A 22,773-nucleotide genomic window follows, 5' to 3' on the forward strand; every position below is an offset into this window, starting at 1 on the left:
TGGGCAGTTCATTTTGATAATAGGGAATGTTAGTGGAAGAGCTCTGATAAGGAAGCCATAAAGATGTTAAAAGACTTAAGGATCTTTTTTGTCAGCAAAAGAGGGCTAACGTGTTGGTAAAAATCTTTGGAGTAATATCTAATGAGTTGGCTCTAGCTATTCTCTCCATATAATGTGTTGTAGAAGTAGCTGCTGAGATTTTGCTGAAAGATATTTGGGTGTATAATTGCAAACTGAGCAGAGGATGACTTTATGAAGATTGTTAAGGAAATAATATTCCAATATCTAAACCCCAAGACCATTTTCTTTGAAAGTATGGCCTTCAATGAGTTAGGTTATTTGCATTTTTTTTTTTTAAGATTTTATTTATTTATTTGACAGAGACAGAGATAGCGAGAGCAGGAACACAAGCAGCAGGAGTGGGAGAGGGAGAAGCAGGCTTCCCCTCGAGGAGGGAGCCCTATATGGGATTTGATCCCAGGACCCTGGGATCATGACCTGAGCCGAAGGCAGACGCTTAACGACTGAGCCACCCAGGCGCCCAGTTATTTGCATTTTGATACACAGTTAAGTGTTTAGTAAATGTTTGAGATAAAAAGGGAAAAGCAGAGTACCACATAAAGACAAAGAGTCTAATAAGCCTACAGAGAATAGTAATTTTTTTTTTAAAGATTTATTTATTTGAGAGAGAGAATGAGAGAGAGAGAGCACGAGAGGGGGGAGGGTCAGAGGGAGAAGCAGGCGCCCCGCCAAGCAGGGAGCCCGATGCGGGACTCGATCCAGGGACTCCAGGATCATGACCTGAGCCGAAGGCAGTCGCCCAACCAACTGAGCCACCCAGGCGCCCAAGAATAGTAATTTTTTAAGGGTAAACAATAAAACAGCCAAGAGGGCTTGTGGATCATTGTTAAGAGTAAACAGTAAAACAGCCAAGAGGTGACTTTCAGAAACAAGACATTCTACACTGAGGAACTGAGGATCCACAAAAGCAGAGAACTTGGGAATATCACATAACTGGTTTTGAGAAATAAGGGGAAGAGTAAATTTCTGAATGAGAGTAGATTTTTACTCAGAGGCCAGTCTTAGAAAACATGGGTTTTCACATTGAGGAAAACACAGTTTTCAGTGTTGCAGGGATAACACTAGAGACTATATAAACTTAATTGGCTTGTAAGGCTAGGCTGTTGATATTTAAGGTAAATTAACCCAATAAGCTATAAGGATGCCTCTTTGGGAAAGGAATGTAATATTCTTCAATCTCAGTAAGCCGGAGCTGAAGCTTTTAAAATTTATCAACACCCAGTATGAGCTTTAGTGTTGACATTTAAAGCAAGAGGAGCTGTATGCCAAATAATTAAGAGTGTAGGCTTTAGAAAGACCTGGGTTCCAGTCTTAGCACTACGGTATGGTCTTGGGTAAATTACTTAGCATCTGTAATTCTCAGTTTCCTCAGCCTGTTCTTGCTGTGGTTAAGAATACAGGTACCAGTATCAGAACTCAAATCCCAGCTCTCATTTACTAGCTATATCATCTTAGGGAAGCTACTGAATTCTCTATGACTCAGTTTCCTCAAATGGAGGTTGAGAGAGATAAAAATAGTACCTACACCATTGGATTGTTGATGTTCACTCAGCCCTGAATAAATATTAACTGTATCAGTCTTTGTGTCAGCAACCTCTAACTTTGAAGTACTCAGTATATTTGCTATCTTCCAGGAACCTAGAATCTGGTTATAAAGATCAAGCTAACACATATGAAAATGAAAATATTATACGGCATTTATAAGTAGGTGTTAAACAGTGTGATGCAGACAATAAAGGCTTATTGATTCAGTGATTATTAAACATCCACTGCATACCAGGCAGGCACTAAGCTGAGTTCTGAGGATACAACAGTGAACTCTGCAAGGTCCTTGTTCTCAAGAAGCTCATTATTTTGTGATAGAGCAGATAGTAGTAGGCAAAACTACAGTAAAATGAATGCTACAGTGGAGATTAGTACTGGGGGCCGTGGGAATGCACAGGGGGTGCTTATGGCCTAGTTTTAGGAGGTTAGAAAAGGCTTATCAGAAAAAGTAAAATCTGAATGGGGAAGGAGTTAGTGTTCTTGGCAGGTCAGACAATGTGCAGAAGCCTGGAAACGTAGGCTATCACTATGCTAGTGGGGCATTCAAGGTGGTGATTAAAATGAGGCCAAAAAACATGCAGCCAAAGAGGTGTATACTTGCTGACCAGATTATGGAGGTTCCTGAGTGTAGACTTTATCCTGAAGGCAGTGAGGAATCAGTAAAAGTTTTAAGCAAGAGAGTGACATGTTTTAGCAAAATCACTCAGGCTGCAGGGTAGAGGATTAGAAGAAGCCAAGACAGAAAGATGGAAGACCAGCAAGGAGGCTGTTGGACTAATGCAGGTAAAAGGGAATAGTGGACCTGGACCCAGAATTAAGTCAGGCCACCTGGGTTTGAATCCTGCTCTGCTGCTTAATAGCTAGGTGACATTATGCAAGTTACTTAACCATCCTAGGTCTCTTCCTAATCTGAAATTTGGAGATGATAATAAAATTTACCTTAGAGGTTTGCTGTGAGGATTAAAGCACTTAGAACACTCCTGCCCGGCACATAGTAAGTGCTCTACAAATATAGGTAATGAGGCTGAAGAGAGGCAAACTAGGAAGAAGAATAAGTAAGACTCCGTGACCAAGGGATGTCAGGAGCAAGTAGGAGAAGCCAAGGAAATTGGTTTCTGGTTTGGAGGCTTAGAAGATGGTGGTGCCATTCATTGAGATAAGGAACAAGAGGAAAAGCAGGTTTGGGGGAGGCTGAGAAAAAGCAGTCAAAGATGGGTGGATTGCAATCAGGAGAGTGTGGTGTTAGAGAAGCTAAAGGAAGAGTGTTGTAGGAAGGAGGGAGTGGTCAACATTGTTAAATGCTACTAGAGGGTCACTTAAGATAAGAGCTAAAAAGAATCAATTGCTTTTAGCAACAAGAAAGCCACTAGTGACTTTATCAGGAGGAATTTTGGTTGAGGGGGTGGTTCGGGGGAGCTAAATGTATGGATTATGAAAGGAAAAGGAGATGATGAAGGGAGAATGTGAGAATGGACAACTGCCTAAGGAAGTTTAGCTGAGTAGGACTGGAAGTGGCTGGAAGGATTATGGGCAAGGCTGACATTGGACCCAATACACTGATTTGGCCTACTGGCAGGTAGATTTCTTAGTGGTTGTGCATCCATTCTATTTGATCCATAGCCATGCCAGGGAGGTTGAGAAGGGGAGCTGAGGGCGCCTGGGTGGCTCAGTTGGTTAAGCGACTGCCTTCGGCTCAGGTCATGATCCTGGAGTCCTGGGATCGAGTCCCGCATCGGGCTCCCTGCTCAGCAGGGGGTCTGCTTCTCCCTCTGACCCTCCCCCCTCTCATGCTCTCTCTATCTCATTCTCTCTCGCAAATAAATAAATAAAATTAAAAAAAAAAAAAGAAGAAGGGGAGCTGATTTGGGGATAAATAATGGATTTGGCCTCAGTGGTTTTGAATTTGACATATGCATGTAGAAATGCCCAGCAAGCAATTTGATATGGGACTAATGGACAGAAAAATCAGAGTAAGATGCAGGTGAGTGGGGATGAACTAAGCAGGTACCAGAACGAAAGCAGGCTGGGAAGAATGCACAAAGGAGCTCTGGATCTAGCCTTAGAATTCATGAGCATAATGAAAATGTGTGACCTCCATGAAGGCAGGTGCTTGTGGGTGGGAAATGGGTCTCAGAGAGGAAGTGAGAAGCCACGCCTCATATCCTGACTACATTGCTTATCAAGAGCACTTGCAATAAACAGAGTTGCTCAGAGATGGAGCCCAGGAGTTCTAAGCTCTCAGGGAGAGGGAGCAGGAAAGTCCTGAGTTTGGAGCTGGAGCGATCAACCTTGGCTGAATACTAGGCCTAGTCTAGGCAGTCATGTGGCGTAGGCTCTATGGGTTAACTTTAGGAAGGCAACACTTTTGTCCTGATCTTCGCTCTGTCTTCAAAATGTAAAAAAAAAAAAGTTCATCTGTGTATTTCAGCTGTGCCAAGCCCTGGACTGTGGTGTTTGCCATGAATTACTTTTAATTTATCATTCAGGGTTGTAGTTAGCATTTGTATTTACATAAACAATATGTAAATAAGATGTTGATCTATTGAATATATGCTGGGTCTGGGAATAACAAGGTAGCTGGGAAAATACGTCTGTTCCACCTTTAGAATCCTGGTATTTCATTCTCCTGTTACTATTTATTCTCTCAGTCCCCAAACAGCTCTTGAGTATCTTCTGTGTCAGGCATTGCTTTTCCTTTTATTATCTATCTCAGTTCCCTCCTGGGTGTATCTGTCATTTTGCACTGTCACATGAACTATTCTCTTCAAAACTTTCTTGACCTGTCTTTTCTCATGGTTGGCTCCATCCCATCTCCTCTCAAGAGAGATCCTTTAAAGGATTTGTATGTCAGGGAATACTAATATATGCTATGTATTCTTCAGACTTTGTTACAGTGAAATGGAGAAAAGAAAAAAAGGAATCCCAAACAAGATCATAGAACGATTGTGGTTGGAAGGAAATGCAAGGACAGGAGAAATCACATCTTAGTACTCTGAGGCAGCCGTAAGAGATTGCTGCCCTAATTACCTCTGTGAAGCCCAGATAACAGAAATGAGCAGTATTATAGGCATGAGGGGGTGTCATAAGTGGACTCAGATTGGTCCCAGCATGGCAAGACCCTGAGTTCAAAAATAGAAGGTTAAGTACCAGCTTCAAAGACTCAGTGTGTTCTCTGAGTTCCTAATGATATTTCTACCTGGAGCTTTCTTTTACATTTACCTTAATGGCTCAGTTGGAAGTCAGCCGTCACTGCTAAGTGTCTTGAGTTTTATGCAGTATTGGCAGCAACTTCCTTATTATCCTGACATTAGAAATAGAAATGCTGCCCAGTTGCAGCCAGGTTGTTGATACCCAGGCAGTGGTGGAACATTTCCACTTTCTAGGATCTTGTCCTCTCCAACACTGAGTGGTCTAACCTTTTGTCACCTTCATAAGTTGTCAGATTTATGAGAAAGCCTCCCATTCCTAGAATAGCTCTGCCATCAGGCCAGTAACATGCTTTTTGCTCTGAGCTTCTGCTCTCTTGGATATAGTAGGGAAATCTGCTCCAATAAACATTAAATTAAATACCTCACATATTAAGAACTTCTGCTATTATTATTAATGTTGTTGTTCTTGTTGTTACTGCCACCATGTAGGATCAGAAGCTAGAGCCTAGCTGAATCTCTGATTTTGCTCCTGTTATGCTGGATAGTTTAAGCAAGTTCAAATTATCTGGAAATGGAGTTGAAAATACTTGGTTTCCTCTCTTTTATAGCCATTATCAGCTCAAAGAGTCTTAAAAAGGTCAAAGTGTTATCACATTAGTATTTTTACTTATTAGAGATTTAACATCTCATCTCTGGATTCCTTTCTTTTTAAGATTCTATATATTTGGGGTGGGGGGAAGCACAGAGGGAGAGGGAGAGGGAGAAGAAGACTCCCCCGCCCAATGTGGGATTTGATCCCAGGACCCTGGGATCACAACCTGAGCCGAAGGCAGATGCCCAATGGCCTGAGCCACCCAGGTGTCCCTCCTCTCTGGATTCCTAAGAGACTATAGTTCTCACTTGCCAGTGAATTGGACAATCCAGTAATCTCTGCCTAGAATGATGTACATTTTATCCAGCCATCCAATATTTACCAAACAGTAGCTCAACATGGGACAGTAACAAAAGCATCATAACTAACATTTATTGAACATTTAGTATGTGCCAGATACTGCTCTAAGTGTTTTTTATTAAGATTTTATTTATTTATTTGAGCGAGAGTGAGCGAGAGAGAGCACAAGTGGGGGGAGAGGCAGAGGGAGACGGAGAAGCAGACTCCCCACTGAGCAGGGATCCCAGTGTGGGCTCAATCACAGAACCCTGGCATCATTACCTGAGCTGAAGGCAGATGCTTAACCACCTGAGCCACGCAGATGCCCCATGAGTATTTTTATATATATACTATCTCATCTATTCTTCATAAAAACCCTATGTGCAGGCACAATTATAATCCTCATTTTGTAAATGAAGAAATGATCATAGGCTAAATAGTTTGCCTAAAGCAAAGGATAGTTAGTGGAAGAGCCAAGGACATGTACCCAGGCAGTCTGGTCCCAGAGCCTGTGCTAAAAACTGCCTCACCAGGGCGCCTGGGTGGCTCAGTTGGTTAAGCAACTGCCTTCGGCTCAGGTCATGATCCTGGAGTCCCTGGATCGAGTCCCGCATCGGGCTCCCTGCTCAGCAGGGAGTCTGCTTCTCCCTCTCCCGCTCCCCCCTCTTGTGCTCTCTCTCTCTCTCAAATAAATAAATAAAATCTTAAAAAAAAATAAAAAATAAAAACTGCCTCACTGTACTGATGGGGAGAACCCTCGATTTGCACATAAGTCCAGTTCTGATCTCAGCCCCTCTACTCCATCACTTAAATTGAATGATCTTGGGGCACCTGGGTGGCTCAGTCTTTAGGCATCTGCCTTCGGCTCAGGTCATGATCCCAGGGTCTGGGATTGAGCCCCACATCGGGCTCCCTGCTCAGTGGGGAGCCTGCTTCTCCCTCCCCCACTCCCCCTGCTTATGTTCCCTCTCTCGCTGTGTCTCTCTCTGTCGAATAAATAAATAAAACCTTTTTAAATAAATTGAATGATCTTGGGAAAGATACTCAACCTTTCTGAACCTGTCTACTCATCTGTAAAATGGGGATGGTAATATATACTTTACAGGATGGTTGTGAAGATTAATGTTTATATACTCTGCACTTATTAGTCATTCAGTCAGTGTTGGTTTCTTCCCTTCCTGTTCTGTTCTAAGCACTGCACTGGTGGTAGAAATGGAATAGGAAAGTTGCACCTCCTTAGGGTCCTTGTCTGAGGTGAAGAGGGAAGGGGGAGGAAAAGAGACCAACATGGCACTAAACCATTACAATAGAGTATAAGAAATGCCACTGTAGAGGAACATACAGAGAGAGGTACAGAGAAAGTACATTTTCTGAGCTGGGGTAGGGCAAAGTTGGAGGAGCTTCAAGGCACCAGTGACATTTGTGTTAGGTATTGAAAGACAAGATAGGATTGAATGAGGTAGACCGTGGGCGTGAGTGTCCAGGCAGAAGAAGAAGCCTGAGCACAGGTGCTGGAGAATGAAAGACCTTGGCAGTCTGTGTTCTGGTAATGTCTAGGGGTTTGGTATGCAGCTGTGGATCAGGGATGAGATGGGCAATGAGGATGACAAATGAGTTGCAAAGAGAGAGGGACCCAAGCCTTCAGATTTCAGTATGTCCCTGCATCATTAAGACCAAAGACACATTTAAAACACATTTAGGGGCGCCTGGGTGGCTCAGTCAGTTAAGTGTCTGCTTTCAGCTAAGGTCATGATCGTTGGGCTCCCTGCTCAGCGGGGAGTCTGCTTCTCCCCGTGCCTCTCCCTTAGCTCTTCCCCGCCCCAGCTCATTCTCACTCTCAAATAAATAAATAAAATCTCTTTAAAAAAATGTAATGAACTTAAGAAAATTTAACAAAAAAACTTATGAATGCTCCACTTGTTAAAATTGAGCTATAATTCACATACTATAAAATTCAATTTACAGCTACATTTGAGCAGTTTTTAGTATATTAACAAGGTCGTGCAACCATCATCACCATCTTAATTCCAGAACATTTTCATTACTCCAAAAAGAAACCTACTATCTGTTAGCAATCACTCTCTATCCTCTCCTCTCCCCAGCCTTGATCTACTTTCTGTTTCTAGGGATTTGCCTATTCTGGACATTTCATATCAATGGAATCATACTACATTTGACCTTTTGTGTCTGGCTTCTTTTATTAGAAGTAATGTTTTTGAGATTCATCTGTGTTGCAACATGTATCAGTATTTCTTCTTTTTTTTTTTTTTTAAAGATTTTATTTATTTATTTGACAGAGAGATAGAGAGCACAAGTAGGCAGAGAGGCAGGCAGAGGGAGAGGGAGAAGCAGACTCTCCACCGAGCAGGGAGCCTGACGTGGGGCTCGATCCCAGGACCCTGGGATCATGACCTGAGCCGAAGGCAGCCGCTTAACCGACTGAGCCACCCAGGTGCCCCAACATGTATCAGTATTTCATTCCTTTTTATGGCTGAATAATATCCCTTGTATGGGTACACCACATTTTATTTATCCATTCATCAGTTGGTGGTTTTTTCCACATTTGGCTATTATGAATAATGCTGCTATGAACATTCACGTACAGGTTCTTGTTCGATAGTTGTTTTAAGTTCTTTGGGGTATATACCCAGGAGTGGAATTGCTGGGTAATTCTGTGTTTAACTTTTTGAGGAACTGCCAGTCCACCGTGACTGCACCTCTATGTTCTCACCAGCAATGTGGGAGTGTTAAAATTTCTCCATATCCTTGCTAACACTTGTTATTCCCATTCACCTCCCCCCCTTATTTTATTATTGTCATCCTAGTGGGGTAAAATGGTATCTTATTGTGGTTTTGATGTGCATTTTTTTTTTTTACTTTTTTTGTTGTTTTTATTATGCACTACATTAATACACTGCATAACCTCCTAAAAGGGGTAGATGAGTATGACTGAGTTATTTTTCATCAATCAGGAAAATGCTTCCTTAATTGATATTCTCCAAACCCTTTGACAATAGTAACAATTAACCCCAGAGACCCGCCTATCTCTTTGCATCAAATTCCACTGATAATGGATAATAGGCAACCCTTTTTTCCTTGCCGCTGTTACTGAACCTGTGGATGTGCGCTGTGGCTATGCCGGGGATGACCAAGCACACGGCCATGACGCCGATCCCGGGCAGGATCTCGAACCACATCGCAGCCCAGTTGCCAGAGCCAAACCCCTGCCTTCCCGGCCTGCTAAAGGTGCTGATTTGCGTTTTCCTAATAACTAATAACAAGATGTTGAGCGTCTTTCCATGTCTTGCTGGCCATTTATCTTCTTTGAAGAAATGTTTATTACAGTCGTTTGCCTGTCTTTAAATTGGGTTGTCTTGTTTTTTTTTTTTTTAAATGTTTTTTTTTTAAAGATTTTATTTATTCATTTGAGAGAGAGAATGAGAGAGAGAGAGAGCACATGAGAGGGGGGAGGGTCAGAGGGAGAAGCAGACGCCCTGCTGAGCAGGGAGCCCTATGTGGGACTCGATCCCGGGACTCCAGGATCATGACCTGAGCTGAAGGCAGTCGCTCCACCAATGGAGCCACCCAGGTGCCCTGTCTTCTTTATTTTTGAGTTGTAAGAGTTCTTTATATATTCTGGATAGATTTTTATCAAATACATGAGATATTTTCTCCCAATCTATGGGTTATGCTTTCACTTAAAAAAAATTTTTATACAGATTTATTTATTTATTTATTTGAGAGAGAGGGAGAGAGAGAGTGTGTGAGCAAGGGGAGAGGGAGAGGGAGAGAGAGAATCTCAAGCAGACTCCCCACTGAATGAAGAGCTCAACACAGAACTCGATACCGGGACCCTGAGATCATGACCTGAGCCAAAATCAAGAATTGGATGCTCAACCAACTGAGCCATCCAGGCGCCCCTTTTAAGTTTTATTTATTTTTAAAAACAATTTTTTTAAAGATTATTTATTTATTTATTTGACAGAGATACAGCGAGAGAGAGAACACAAGCAGGGGGAGTGGGAGAGGGAGAAGTAGGCTTCCCCCCCAGCAGGGAGCCCGATGCGGGGCCCAATCCCAGGACCCTGGGATCATGACCTGAGCCGAAGGCAGACGCCTAACGACTGAGCCACCCAGGCGCCCCAAAAATCTATTTTTTAAAAAGATTTATTTATTTATTTATTAGAGAGAGAGAGCACAAGCAGGGGGAGGGGCAGAGGGAGAGGGAGAAGCAGGCTCCCTGCTGAGCAGGGAGCCCAATGCAGGCTCGATCCCAGGATCTTGGGGTCATGACCAAAGCCAAAAGCAGATGCCCAACCGACTGAGCCATCCAGGCACTCCGCCCTCCCTTTTTAAAAAAGATTTTATTTTTAAGTAATCTCTGTACCCAACATGGGACTCGAACTCATAACCCCAAGATCAAGAGTCCCAAGCTCCATCCATCAACTGAGACAGCCAGGCACCCCTGTTTTCACTTTCTTGATAGTCCTTTGACACATAAAAGTTTTTAATTTTGATGAAATCTAGTTTTTTTTTTCCTTTGGTTGCTTGTCCTGTTGGTGTCATATTTTGCATATGTCTATCCAGCTGTCCCAGCACCATTTGTTGAAAGACTATCTTTTCCCCATTGAATGGTCTTGGCACCTTGTGGAAAATCAATTATTCATAGATGTATGGATTTATTTCTGGACTCTCAGTTCTATTCCATTGATATATATACTTATTATCCTTATGCTGGTACCATGTTGTTTTGATTACTGTAGCTTTGTGAATTCTCTACTTTTATTATTGCAAGCCTGCTCCTGAGTACATTTGTGTATTGTGAACAGTATTTTGTATTTTTCTTTTCACTTTTTGGGGAACACACACTTCTGTGTGGATCATTTGTATAATCAGTACCCTTGTCATTTAAAATAATTATGAAGTGTTTGTTTTATTTTGCCTTGCTCTGCTGTGCTATTTTTGTTACGTTTTTATTTTACCTGTTTTCTGGGTTGCTTTTAACTTTTCTAGATCGCCTTGTCTGCACTGTTTCTTCTGGACCCAGACTCATTAGCTATCAAGCCTCCCTGCCTCGAAGTCAGAGAATGCTGGCTGCTTTTTTAGGTCATCCTCATAGAAACGCAGACTACTCCGATCTGCCTCAGCTCAGACCCAATACTTCCTGCCAGTTGTGAGTTCAGTTTCTGGGGTAGAAGGCCTCTAAGAAAACCTCTTTCTTGAACCACAGCTGTGCAGAGATCAAGAGTGGCTCCCACCTTACAATCTGCTGTATGCTTATTTGTGAATAACCATTCCTGAGATGTCACACTGATGAGACACATGGGAAAGAACCTGTCTTTTGAACTTTTCTTATGCTGCCAAAACAAGCATTTACAAGTGCTGTTTCCATATGTAATATGTCCCTGCCTTTAGAAAGGAGGAGCTTCCAGAGATTATGGGATTTGTTCAAGGTTGTCCAGTGACCTTACAGTGCTACTGGGAACAGAATTAATCCCCGACTCCCATTGATCCGCTTCTCATCATCATTACCACACACTCCTTCCTTATTGGGCAACAGAAGATAGAATTTACTTTTCAGTATTTTCCCCAAGGGAGGTTTTGAGTTTCTTCCCCGCTTTGGTAAATAACACAGGTAAGGAGCCTCAGTGAATAACTTGCATTCATTGTACCATTCTTTGAAGGATCAAGATCATGGGCTCTGGCAACAGATCTGTGAGAGAAGTGGGGACAGGTGAGAAAATGTTCACAGCCTCAGTGTGTTCTGAACTCTTTAGGAATTTTGGATGAGCAGAGATGCTCAGTTTTCCCCCATAACAAATAGGATGTCTTCTGTGAAACTTGTCTGTAGTGGTTATTGATCAAATTGTTGGTATATATGAAATTTTCCTATGGGAATTTTCAAAGATATGCAGAAGTAGAGAGAATAATATAATGAATTAGCAGGTACCTGCCACCCAGCTATTGGAATCATCAACATGTGGCCAATCTTGTTTTATCTCTACTTCCATTTACTCCTTTTCCCCACTGGATTATTTTGAAACAAAATCAGTATATTGATCAAGTTTTCAGTTTCTACTTGTTCTTGAAGCTAGTTCCCTTAGATACTGGGATGTGTGCTCTCATTTAGATTGCTTTTAGCAGCTTTATTGGGCCTGACATTCTTTCTCTGGCAGTTTTTTGCATTGGTAGAATCATAGGTGTTTTCTGGCCTCAAACTCTGTTCTTTTGTCTCTCCCACTCCCAGGGTTCTGTGAACCTGTCATGCATGCACTTTGATCCAAGTGCCTAGACCTCACTTACCTATTCTCCCTCCTAGTTCACCAACTTTAATGTATGAGGTTAGGGACTTCAGCAGTCTTTGTCATTAATTACTCTATATGCAATGCCTAGTCTGGCATGTAGTAGGTGCTTAGTAAATAGTTGTTGATGACTGAATGGATGAATTCCCTTTGGCTTTCCACTCACCTGAACCTCACAACCAGCTGTTTTAACAGGGCACTTGGTTCTGTGTATCTTAAATGAGGAGAAAATTAGCTGAACCTCTTTAGAAGTAGCTTTTATCCTTGACCCCTTTTGTCTAGCTGAAGAATCTGAATTTTCCTGGCTCCCCCTACTGGTCTCTCCGGGGTAGTTGCATACAGGTGCCGCTGGTGGCAAAGGGTTGGAGCCAGAGGCGGGTTCTGCCAAGGGAAAATAGAACATTGTTGTGGAGTGCCCTAGCCAGTCCAGGCAGGTCTGAGAAGGAAGAGAGCAGCTTGTTGAAAACAGTTCAGGGAAGTGCAACTTTCTGTATAAGGGGCAGGGAAGGTAGCCCAATGCCAGCTAAGGTCAGAAGAGCAGGGTTGGAGGCTGCAGCACCTGAAGACCATGAGTATCATGACCACATGGACCCATAAATAAGCTGGTCATTATGTGGGAATCAGCCTCTATATTGAGAATAGAGATGTGCTCCTTCTCCCCTTAAGACAAAGCACCCTGAGATCAGACATAGTCACCACGCAGGTTGAGTGGCTACCGGGTTTTATTTTGGCCTCCTGTGAAAGTTGAACCAAGTGGGGTGGTGAATGTAGATGGGAGCATCCCTAGAGTTCATGGTCTTATGTGACCCCATCTCCCAACTCTTAAGACCAGTAACAACTCTGTGGAGCTCTGGGTGTATGCTCTGCTAGGTCCTCCTCCTTCCACCCTCCATAAATACAATAAATGCCCCATACCTACCCACTTCCTAGATCACATTTCTTGGTTATTTACATGTATTTGTCTTTACCACAGTGCAACTTCCCAGAAAGTGGGCTGTGGCAGAATGCATCTTGCCAGACTCCAAACTACAGACATCAGGATGAGCATTAAAGATGGTCAGACACTAAGGGCAAATCCCCTCCTCTTCTCTCCAACCCCAAACCCCAAGTGCCAGGGCAATTACACTTAAAGTTGAACATGGAAATAGGCTTTTGTTACCCTTCCTTCCTAGAAGGAAGCATGTGATTTTCCCCAATACACAAGGAAGGGAACCCAATCCAGAAGAACCCAAGGGCATGAAAATTGCCACCAGACTTGGGCAGGTATATCTATGAAATGGTCATTATAAAGAAATGTTTGGAAAGAATTCACTTCTTTACTGGGTATTGGGAATGTAGCAGTGGGCAAAGTCCAGCATTTTAGTGGGAGAAGGTAGACCATAACCAGATAAATATGTAACATGTCAGGGGTGCTAACTGCTAAGAAAGGAGAAAAAGCAGGAAAGAAGGATAGGGCAAGAGTGTGTTGTTTTAAATTTGGTGATCAGGGAAAACAACTCTGTTGAGGTGAGGGAGCAAGTCCTGTGATCATCTGGAGAAAGAATATTCATGGCAAAGGAACTAGAGAGTGCAAAGGCCCTGAAGCAGGAGCATGCTTGGTTTGTGGGAGGAACAGTGAGAAGATGGTGTGGCTGGGGCTAAGTGACTGAAAGAGAGAGTGGTAGGAGCAAGGTCAGAGAGGAAACCAGTGGCCAGATCATATGGGGCCTTGTACACCTTGGCAGGGGATTTGGGGTTTGCTTTAAGTGAGATGGAAAACCACTGAAGGGTTTGAAAACAAAAATGATGTGAACCAACTTAGGTTTGACAAGGCTTACTCTGGCTGCAGTGTGGAGTCAATCACAGGGAAGCAAGGGTAGAGGAGGAAGACCAACTGGAGGATGGTTGCCAGAGAGAGGTGATGTGGCTTGGACGGGGTAGTAGCAGAAGTGGGAAGAAGCTATTGACTAGTAGGTTTGATTTAAAAGTCAGCAGGGTCTGCTGAGGGATTGGATGTGGGTGGGGTGTGAGAGGAGGAGAGGGCCACAGCTACCTGCAAGGGTTTTGGCTTGCATCACTGGAAGAATGGAGTTGCTGTTTAACTGAGATGGAGAAGACTGGGAGAAGAGCTGGGTTGGGGGGGGCGATATTCACCAGTTCTGTTTCTACCTATTAAGTGAAATATCTATTTGATCTCTAAGTGGAGGTATCCATTTCAAATAATAGTAGACATTCTTGAGGCACCTGGGTGGCTCAGTTGTTAAGCATCTGCCTTCAGCTCAGGTCATGATCCCAGGGACCTGGGATCGAGCCCCACGTCAGGCTCCCTGCTCAGCGGGAAGTCTGCTTCTCCCTCTCCCACTCCCCGTGATTGTGTTCCCTCTCTTGCTGTGTCTCTCTCTGTCAAATAAATAAATAAAATCTTTTAAAAAATCAAATAATAGTAGACATTCCAAATAATAGGCTCCTCAAAGTAATAATAATAGGGAATATTGTTTACATAGTGCTTTATAGTTGATAGTGCTCCCACATACATTATCTTGTTCTGTTTCCACATCACCCACATAAGGTAGTTTGTTTTCTATTTTACAGGTAAGGAAGCTGAGATTCAGAAAGTTCTGCACAAGAGAGCCAGTGTTTTGATGTTGCCACACAGAGGAAGATGGCAACCAGCAGCCATTTAGCCTTGAAGAGCAGCAACCAACCATCAGAGAGACCCTGGCTTTCCCTTAGTTGTCAGGTAGGAAGACCTGGGCCTCCCTAGCTCTGTCCCCAGCCCTCCCACAGAGAGGAACCAGCGGGGAAGTGGAGGACAGGCTGTGTTCCCCTACCCTCGCCTCAACCCCCCAGAGCCATGGCCAGGTCTAGCTTCCCTGGGAAGGGGCAGAGCGGAGCTTTGAAGGGGAACTTGAGATGGACATTTCAAAAATGAATATTTTTATTGTATAAACATTTAAAATTAATCTTAAATACCAGAAGGAGACTATTTGAATTCCTGAAAGTAGCTGAGAATCATGGCATCCATCATTAAGCTACCCAGTGAGAAAAGGGGGTCTGGCATTGTGTCACTGAGGGCAGCTATTGAAAAAGATCAGAAACCTTCAAGTTTATCCAGGATAAGATGCTGGGATAAACCAGTGGCAATTGCATTTCTTTCCAGTCTTTTTCCCCATGTATCTTTTTAACATTGTTCAGATCTTATCACATAGGCAATTTTGTTTTTCCATAATCTGCTGTTTTCTCATCACTACTTCTGATACAAACATTTCCCCCCATGGTACTAACCGTTTTTTGTAATCATCATTTTCAAATGATTGTTTATTAACCAGCCATTTAGGCTGCTTCCACAATTTATATACATCTTTTTGCATTAAGCTGCTGAGGCTTACTTTGTTAGATATCTTCCAAAAAGTAGAATTACTGGTTTAAAAGATATAAACATTTTTAGGCTTTTGGTAAATTCTAATAATTTTCCAGAAAAGTTCTGCCATTGGTATAGAAAAGTAAGAGTGAGCCTTGGAATCAAGATCTTCTGATTCTAAATCTCAGGCTTTTTTTTTTTTTTTCTGTGCTGGTTTTCTTCTTGTGAAATGGAGACAAGTGTATGTGTCATGATCACAAGAATCAGAACTGTGTCCTCAATAAATAGCAGTAGTTCTTGTTATAATGAAAGAAGATTTGCAGGATTCCCCTAGGAAATTGTCTTTGTTCAGTCACCCACACTGGCCCCCACAGTGGAGCACAGTCTGCCCTACTAGTTCTTCTCAGTCTGACGGCTGGCTGACTTTTCCCAGCAGCTCCTACACAGTCTGAAACGGCCCTTTTCTCCCTCAGTGGCATGAAGGGATTTGTCACTTTGATCGTCAGCTGGTATCTGGACTTCAGATATTTCTGGACTGGTATCTGCCCATGTCCTTCCTTCTCTGAGCCCTCTTGCTCCTCCCCCACCCATCCTACATCTTCAAGTCCTAAGGGTGTTCCAGGGTCCTACTCTAATGGCATCTCCTCTCACCCGGCTGGCACATCATCCTTCTCCAAATCATCAGAGGATTTATTTTCCCTTACCTCCCATGTTATATTCTCTCTTGTGGTACCAACATCTGTTTAGGTATATGTCCCATGTCCTGTACAACTCTGTATGCTTAAGCTCCTTGAGAACAGGAATTCAGTCTTTCTTAGCACACAGTAGCCACTCAGAATATCTGTTGGATGAATTAGTGGTTGCTCAGTGCCAAGCACTATTCTAGGTATTGGGAATACAGAAATGAATTATCTTTGCATGAATCCCATTTACAAAGAAACCTGATCTCATATGGGGAGATAGATTCATAAAAAGATGATGCAAGAGTAGAAATATGCACAGAACAGGGAGATGGCACAGAGGGAAACACAGCGATGGAGCCCTGGGCTCCACAGTCTGAGCAGTTCAGGATTGGTCAGCTCTACCAACTTCACAGCTATGTGACAATGGCAGTTACTTAATATCTCTGGGCCTCAGTGAGAATAAAATAGTAGCTACCCCATAGGGTTGTTGATATACATAAGGCCTCTGGCGCAGTGCATGGTACATGGTAGTGATGTAATAAATGAAAACTCTCTTCTGGAGGAACAGAGAAAGCTGTACAGACAAGGGGCTATGTGAACTGAGCTTCTGAATAAAAATTCCTCAGGTATGCAAGAGATAAGGACTTAACAGGCAGAGGAAACTACATGAATGAGCAAATAGTTTATCATCATCCAAAAACAAAAAAAACCCAAAAAACCCCACAAGCCCTGCTACTCATGGAGCTTGTGCTCCTTAACATGATGCCAAAACATTCAGCAGGCTCAGGGCACAGATTTTGACTCAGAAGAGAAAATCAGAAGAGAATGCCCTTGAAGGAGAGAGGGAGATGTCAATAATCACGCAGTTTCCTCTCCAGTGTTGCCACAGGCTTCGACCTCTGCCTGGTATGGACTGGCCATGGGGTAGGGCACCAGATTTAGGGAGGGCAGCAGATTTTCCCTGAAGCAAAAATAAGTTATTTTCCTGTTGTACCCATCCACAGTGATACAAAGAAGCTTTATTCAGAGGCACCTACCTCCACACTGCCCTGTTCTCAAAGGAAACATGTTTTGTTAGGACAGATTTCTTCCCTTAGATAAATATTTGGTATTTCCCTTCACAGCAGTTTAGCAAGAGATGCAGATCCAGACATTTATTGCTTTGCCCTCCTCCTCTCCACCCCCAGGGAGAATGCTTCACGGGGTCTAAAGGCATCCTGCACTCGTGGAGAGGTTCAGAGGAGGGTCAGAGGTAGCTATGAGAGGGAGGAGGGGAGTGTGTAAGGACTAGAATTCTAGAGGCTCTGCTGCCAGGCACTCAGTGGCCAGGCACGATTATGTAAATTGGAGGAAATCCCACCAGCCTGCTTTCTCCAAGGCCCAGAATGAATTTTAGAGATGCTGGTGATAACTTTAGGGCAAGTTTTAGGTAACTTCAGGATGAGTGCTGACTACTATCATTCAAATGTAAGAGGGGGCATGACCGTGGAATTTCCTCCTGCAAGGGGCACTCAAGAGAACTGTGAAATTCTGAATTCACTGCCCAAGCTAGCAGCCTGGTGCTTCATCCCTGGTGCTTCAGAGTCCAGACCTTTCAGAAAAGTCAGAAAGCAGAGATAAATCAGCCCTAAGGAAGAACTGGAGCAAGCAGTAACAGGATTCATTCACCACTCCCTACAACGCCTTCCTTTTGCCAGCTCCCTGACTACCCTTTCCCCTTGACCTTCCTCCTCTACTTCTACCCTCCTCTACTTCTACAAACAAAAGGACCAGAAAACAGGATAGGTGACCTGGGCAGGCCATTCTTGTTCTGAGCACATTAGGCCCTTCTTTGCGTAGGTTCTGGAGTTCTTGGAATGACCTTGGTTGGGGGATGTGGCATTGCACTCTACAGGGATCGATGGATTGATCCGCAGACCAAGAAATCACAAGTTCTGGGTGTCAGAGCAGCTTAACTCACACAAACCGTGAGCCCATGGTAGGCTGGGACCCCTGTCTGGGTGAAATCCAAGATTTGAAATCCGGGGAGGGCCTGGAGAAATGCCCTTGGACAGTGGTCAGTAAACTCTAGCCGGGGGTCAAATCAGGCCTGCCAACCTGTTTTTGTACAGCCTGTGGGCTGTGAATGGTTTTTACATTTTTTAATGGTTGTGGGAAAATCAAAAGAAGAATAATATTTTGTAACATGTAAAAATTATATGAAATTCAGATTTCAGCATCCATCAGTGAAGTTTTTTTTTTTTTTTAATGTTTTATTTATTTATTCATGAAAGTCAGAGAGAGAGAGAGAGAGGCAGAGGCAGAGGGAGAAGCAGGCTCCCCGCCTAGCAGGGAGCCTGATGCGGGACTCGATCCCATGACCCTGGGATCATGACCTGACCCGAAGGCAGACGCTTAACCATCTGAGCCACCCAGGCGCCCCCATCAGTGAAATTTTATTGGCATAGGCCATGCCCATCCATCTATGTATTATCTGTGCCAGACTGCTCTTACACAAGGGGCAGAGCTGAGTAGCTGTGACAGAGACCATAGGCCCACAAAGCTGAAAATGTTTACCCTCTGGCTCTTTACAGAAAAAGTTTGCCTATGTTCATTTTTAGGAGGGTGTAGTCTGGTGAGGGAGATAGTACAGGTTTTTGAGTATTTCCTAATGTGCTCATAGATACCAGTCCATGTAATCCTCACAGCAGCCGTGTGAATGAGAAACTGTTACCCTTGTTTTCCACACCAGGAAAAGGAGACACACCTGCCAAAGGTCACCCAGTTGGAAAGTGGTGGCACTGGGATCTGCACCAAGCTGGCTGACCCTGGAGATCCCCGTGAACCAGGGCACAGTGGTGACGACCCAGGAGAGCAGCAGCAATGAAGGTTGTGGAAAGGGTAAGATTCAGATGCCCAGAGCTGCAGAGGAAGAGCTTTCCAGGCAGAGGGCATTCCGTGGGTAAAGGCCCGGCCCTGGGAATGAATGGTGTGCACGGAGAATGGAAGGAGCTGAGTGGGAGCTCCCAGGACAGCTGGGGTCAAGCCGTGGCACTCCTGAGTGCAGGGCAGCAACAAAGAAACAGACTCTGGGCCTAGGTTCAGGTCCTCGGTGTACCACTTAAAGCTGTGTGTTTGGGGTGAGATGCTTAACTGTAAAAATAGTCCCTAACTCTTTGGGCAGTTGTTAAGGACAGACTGAATTTAATATATGTGAAGTGTTTAGAAGGGCACCTGGCACTTAGTAAACACAACATATGTTGTTATTATTAAGGTTATTATTGTCAGAAACTGGATGTGATTTGAAGGTTGGCATAAGTAAAGGCCTGATACATGAAAAATGAAAGCACAAGTGGGGACTTGTGCTTGCGGCATACCAAGTAGGAAAAATGGGACTGGAGCCAGGGAAATACAGAGGAGGCAAGTTGCTGTGGAGAGTCAGTTTTGGGGGTCCCCAAAGGCTCTAGAGGGACAGAGGCAGAGAGCAGGAACAGAGGGGGCCAGGGAAGGGGCTGAAGTTCATTCTTACTCATGGGGAGCCTGGCTTTGTTCCCAGCACCTGGTATACGTTATTAATCCTCACTACAACCCTTCCAAGTCAGTCCCCCATCATCCCCACTTTACAGACAAGGAAGCCAAGGCTTGGAGAACTGCCAGAATTGTAAAAAGTATCTCACAAAATATATCCTGAGACTGGCCACAGCCCCAGACCTGCCAGGCCCCCAGGTCCCACCCACTTCTGCCTATCAGTGGTCAGATTTCTTGGGTAGCCCTGTGCACCAGCGTTCTTTGGTGCCACGGGACTTCCTTAATCTCTGCCAGGGGCAGAGATGGGCGATCAATGCTGTGAGGAAGTGAGACCAGTGCCCAGTCTTTGCCCAGGCTATCAGGTAGTGGCTGGATGGGTTCCTGGTATGACAGCTCTGCCTAGAGCAAGTGACTTGAAGTGGGGTGCAAGTCACCCCAGAGGGTCACCTAAGCATGAAGAATGCTTACTCACAAAGGGTCTCTGGGCACTCCTTCTGACACTGACCCTGACTTCCTCCATGGCTTTCTTCTGCTGCACTGTGTAAACCCTTGTTCTGGGGGCCTGGCAGGGTAAGGGCCTGCTCTGTGCCAAGTGTGGTAGTGGGCATTTACATGTGTGTAAAGGCACGGTCACTGGAGCTTGGGAGTAAAGGTTCTGGAGTCAGAGGACAGACCTGAGTTTGTACCCTGGCTCTGGCACTATGTGACCTGGGGCAGAGGTGGGAGGGGTGCTTCTACCTCTCTGAGCCTGTTTGCTGATCTGCAGGAGGAGAATGGTAATGGAACCAACTTCACAGGTTGTGCTGAGAATTGGGCACAGAAAATGTTAGCTCATTGATGGTCTCCCTTAATCTTCATGCCTTTTGTACTGATGAGGAAACTAAGGCTCAAAGATTTGCCCAGGGTTGACAGCAGATGGTAGAGCTGGAGCTCAGGCTCTTTACCCTTGACCATGGCAAAGTCATTCCACTTTTATGCACCCGTGTTCTACGCAGCTTTCTTCCCTGTGGCCTGACAGGCACAGGTATATAGAGGAGATCGAGGTTGGGGGGCAGGCAGGGGACCTCCTCTTGCTGCTCAGGCCTCCAGGTGAGTAGTGCTTTGTAAGAAGCAGCCTGCTTGCTTTGTTGTTCCCCTCCTGCCATGCACAGATACTGCTTCCTGACTGCGGCCCCTGCCTGTCCATGGACATGATCAGGGGCTTGGAGGGGGGCAGGACTAATGTTTCCAGTTCAGGGCCAGGTTCTCTGCTGTAACGCTTGACGGGTGCTATCAGCTGGCAGATCTTGTGGTGGTCACAAGGCCACATTCACAGGGCCTCAGCAGTTTAGGGTTACCCTTTCCTCTGCTACTGATACCAAGGGGCCTGAGCCTCTATCCCACACACTCCACAGAACCCGGCAACTTACCCAAGATTTCATGTAGATGGCTTAGAGGTTTTCTTTTTTTTAATCCAGCTCAGAGTCTTTGCCTTAAACCAGAGCAATGTAATTAATGGTATTAATGTGGGTCTAAATCATTTTATGCTTTGTTTATTCCTCCTGGTCTATGTTTATTTTTCCCTCCTCTATCACTTTTTTTCCTACTTGTTTGGAGGTTACATGCTGTTTCGCTTAGTTGAGGGGTTTCCTTCTCCTTGAGGTTTCTCAAGATGACCAGGCTGCTTTAAGTTGGCCAGTCCCCTCTCCCTGTAATTCTTGCTCCCATTAATTCTTCCTTGTGTTCATTTCTTGCCTCTTGTTTGCTGTCCTCTTTCCCCCTTCTCTTCATACATTCACCACAAAGGGTGCAACAACCTTTTACATAACCCTGTAGGTAATGGGGGTTGAGGGGGATTCATGTTGCTGAGCTTCTTAGAGCCCAGCCCCTTGGCCATGAGAATTCTTTCCCTGCCCATGTCCCTCCTTAGGTCTTAGCTGGTCGCTACACTGGGTCCTCTCTAACTCCAGGTCTTCTCTCCCAGAGCCCCACTCCCTGCCCCTCACCATCCTGGACCACCCTACCTACCCTCTGTCACTGTCCCCACCTTGCCTGGTTTTTTTCCCTGGCCTTCTTGTTACCTGAACTCATGGTTAAATCTGCTTACTTGTTAACTGTCTCTTTCCCGATAAGCTCCACAAGGGTGTCCTGCTCACCAGGGTTGTCTGAGGCTGGGGCTGGCACACAGCAGTGAAGACAACAGGAGTGAATATTTGTTGAACAAATGGGTGAATGCTGGCAGCTGGGTCCTCAGTGGGAACACCCAGCTATCAGAGTGGTCCCAGTGCAGCTGGTACAATGAGGAGGAAGAGAAGTCTCCTGGGATCCCACCCCCCACCCCAGGTGCCCACCCTCTTGAGTCCTAAAGGGGCCCCCACCTATGGCTGAAAAACCGGACTCAGGGGAGCAGGTAGATTAATGTACTAACGTTTTTAATACAGTCTGATCAGATCAGTTCACATCACCAGGTCAACCTGGGCCTGCTCACGTGACACAGCCGAGGCACACAGTGTCCCCACCTACCAGCTCTCCTGCCTTCCTGGCTACCAACAACACTGAAACCCCCTATACCTCCCTGACCAGACTGGCATTTTTAAAATTTTGCATAAAACTATTTCTTCCATAGACTTCAAACAATCAACTAGCCAAGTTAATTATGGTACATCTAAACAAAGTTTAATACTAACCCTAATGTGTGACTGCGGTTTACAAAGAGCTCTGTATCACCTGGGATAGCTTTCAGTAGCAATTCACTACAACTGCTCCTAAAAAATAATAACAATAATAATAATAATTAGAGAATTAAAACCCAACAGCAAGTTGAATGGTTAAAATCACATAAGAACTGGAATTTGGGGTGGGGGTGTCCTCAATAGCTGAGCTTGTCCTAGTAGCAAAATGCCAGCCTCCAGGTAGGGCTCAGAAAGGTCTGGGGCCCTCCAGGTCAAGGGTCAAGCTCAGGGGCTCTCAGAGGGCACTCACCCCATGGTCCATGGGATGCTGTAGGTTTCCAGCTTCCTTGAAAACAGTTGGGCATCAGCATTGTGTAAGTGTGTGGAGACCCTAATGTGGTTTCTCTAGAAGGATATGAGAAGGGGGAGGGGACCCAAATCACTGCGGTCCCAGAATGCCATCAGGTGTGGGTTTGGGATTGGGGTCACTAAGAACTGAGCACCAGGAATTCCAGCTTCCGCCCATTAAAGAAACCGGGACTGGTGTTGCCTTGGAGGCCTATGTAGTGTTTTCTCCCCTTATC

The 22,773-nt window shown here is 44.6% G+C and overlaps 1 long non-coding RNA gene and 1 pseudogene across 1 annotated transcript in view; one reads left to right on the forward strand and one right to left on the reverse strand.

Moving 5' to 3' along the window:
* LOC123852901 (uncharacterized) overlaps window positions 1-22,773 on the forward strand; it is a 35,955-nt gene that overhangs the window by 2,843 nt on the left and 10,339 nt on the right. Inside the window, exons 2-3 of the long non-coding RNA XR_006793025.3 lie at window positions 14,580-14,727; window positions 18,763-18,911. This is a non-coding gene — a long non-coding RNA (uncharacterized LOC123852901). The remainder of the gene's footprint in view (window positions 1-14,579; window positions 14,728-18,762; window positions 18,912-22,773) is intronic.
* Window positions 8,691-8,929, reverse strand: LOC135362582 (NADH dehydrogenase [ubiquinone] 1 alpha subcomplex subunit 1-like; annotated as a pseudogene).

This window comes from Mirounga angustirostris, unplaced genomic scaffold (assembly GCF_029215605.1).
Source record: "Mirounga angustirostris isolate CCGP_5_RB_7025 unplaced genomic scaffold, mMirAng1.0.hap1 SCAF_14, whole genome shotgun sequence".
Taxonomy (NCBI): Eukaryota; Metazoa; Chordata; class Mammalia; order Carnivora; family Phocidae; genus Mirounga; species Mirounga angustirostris.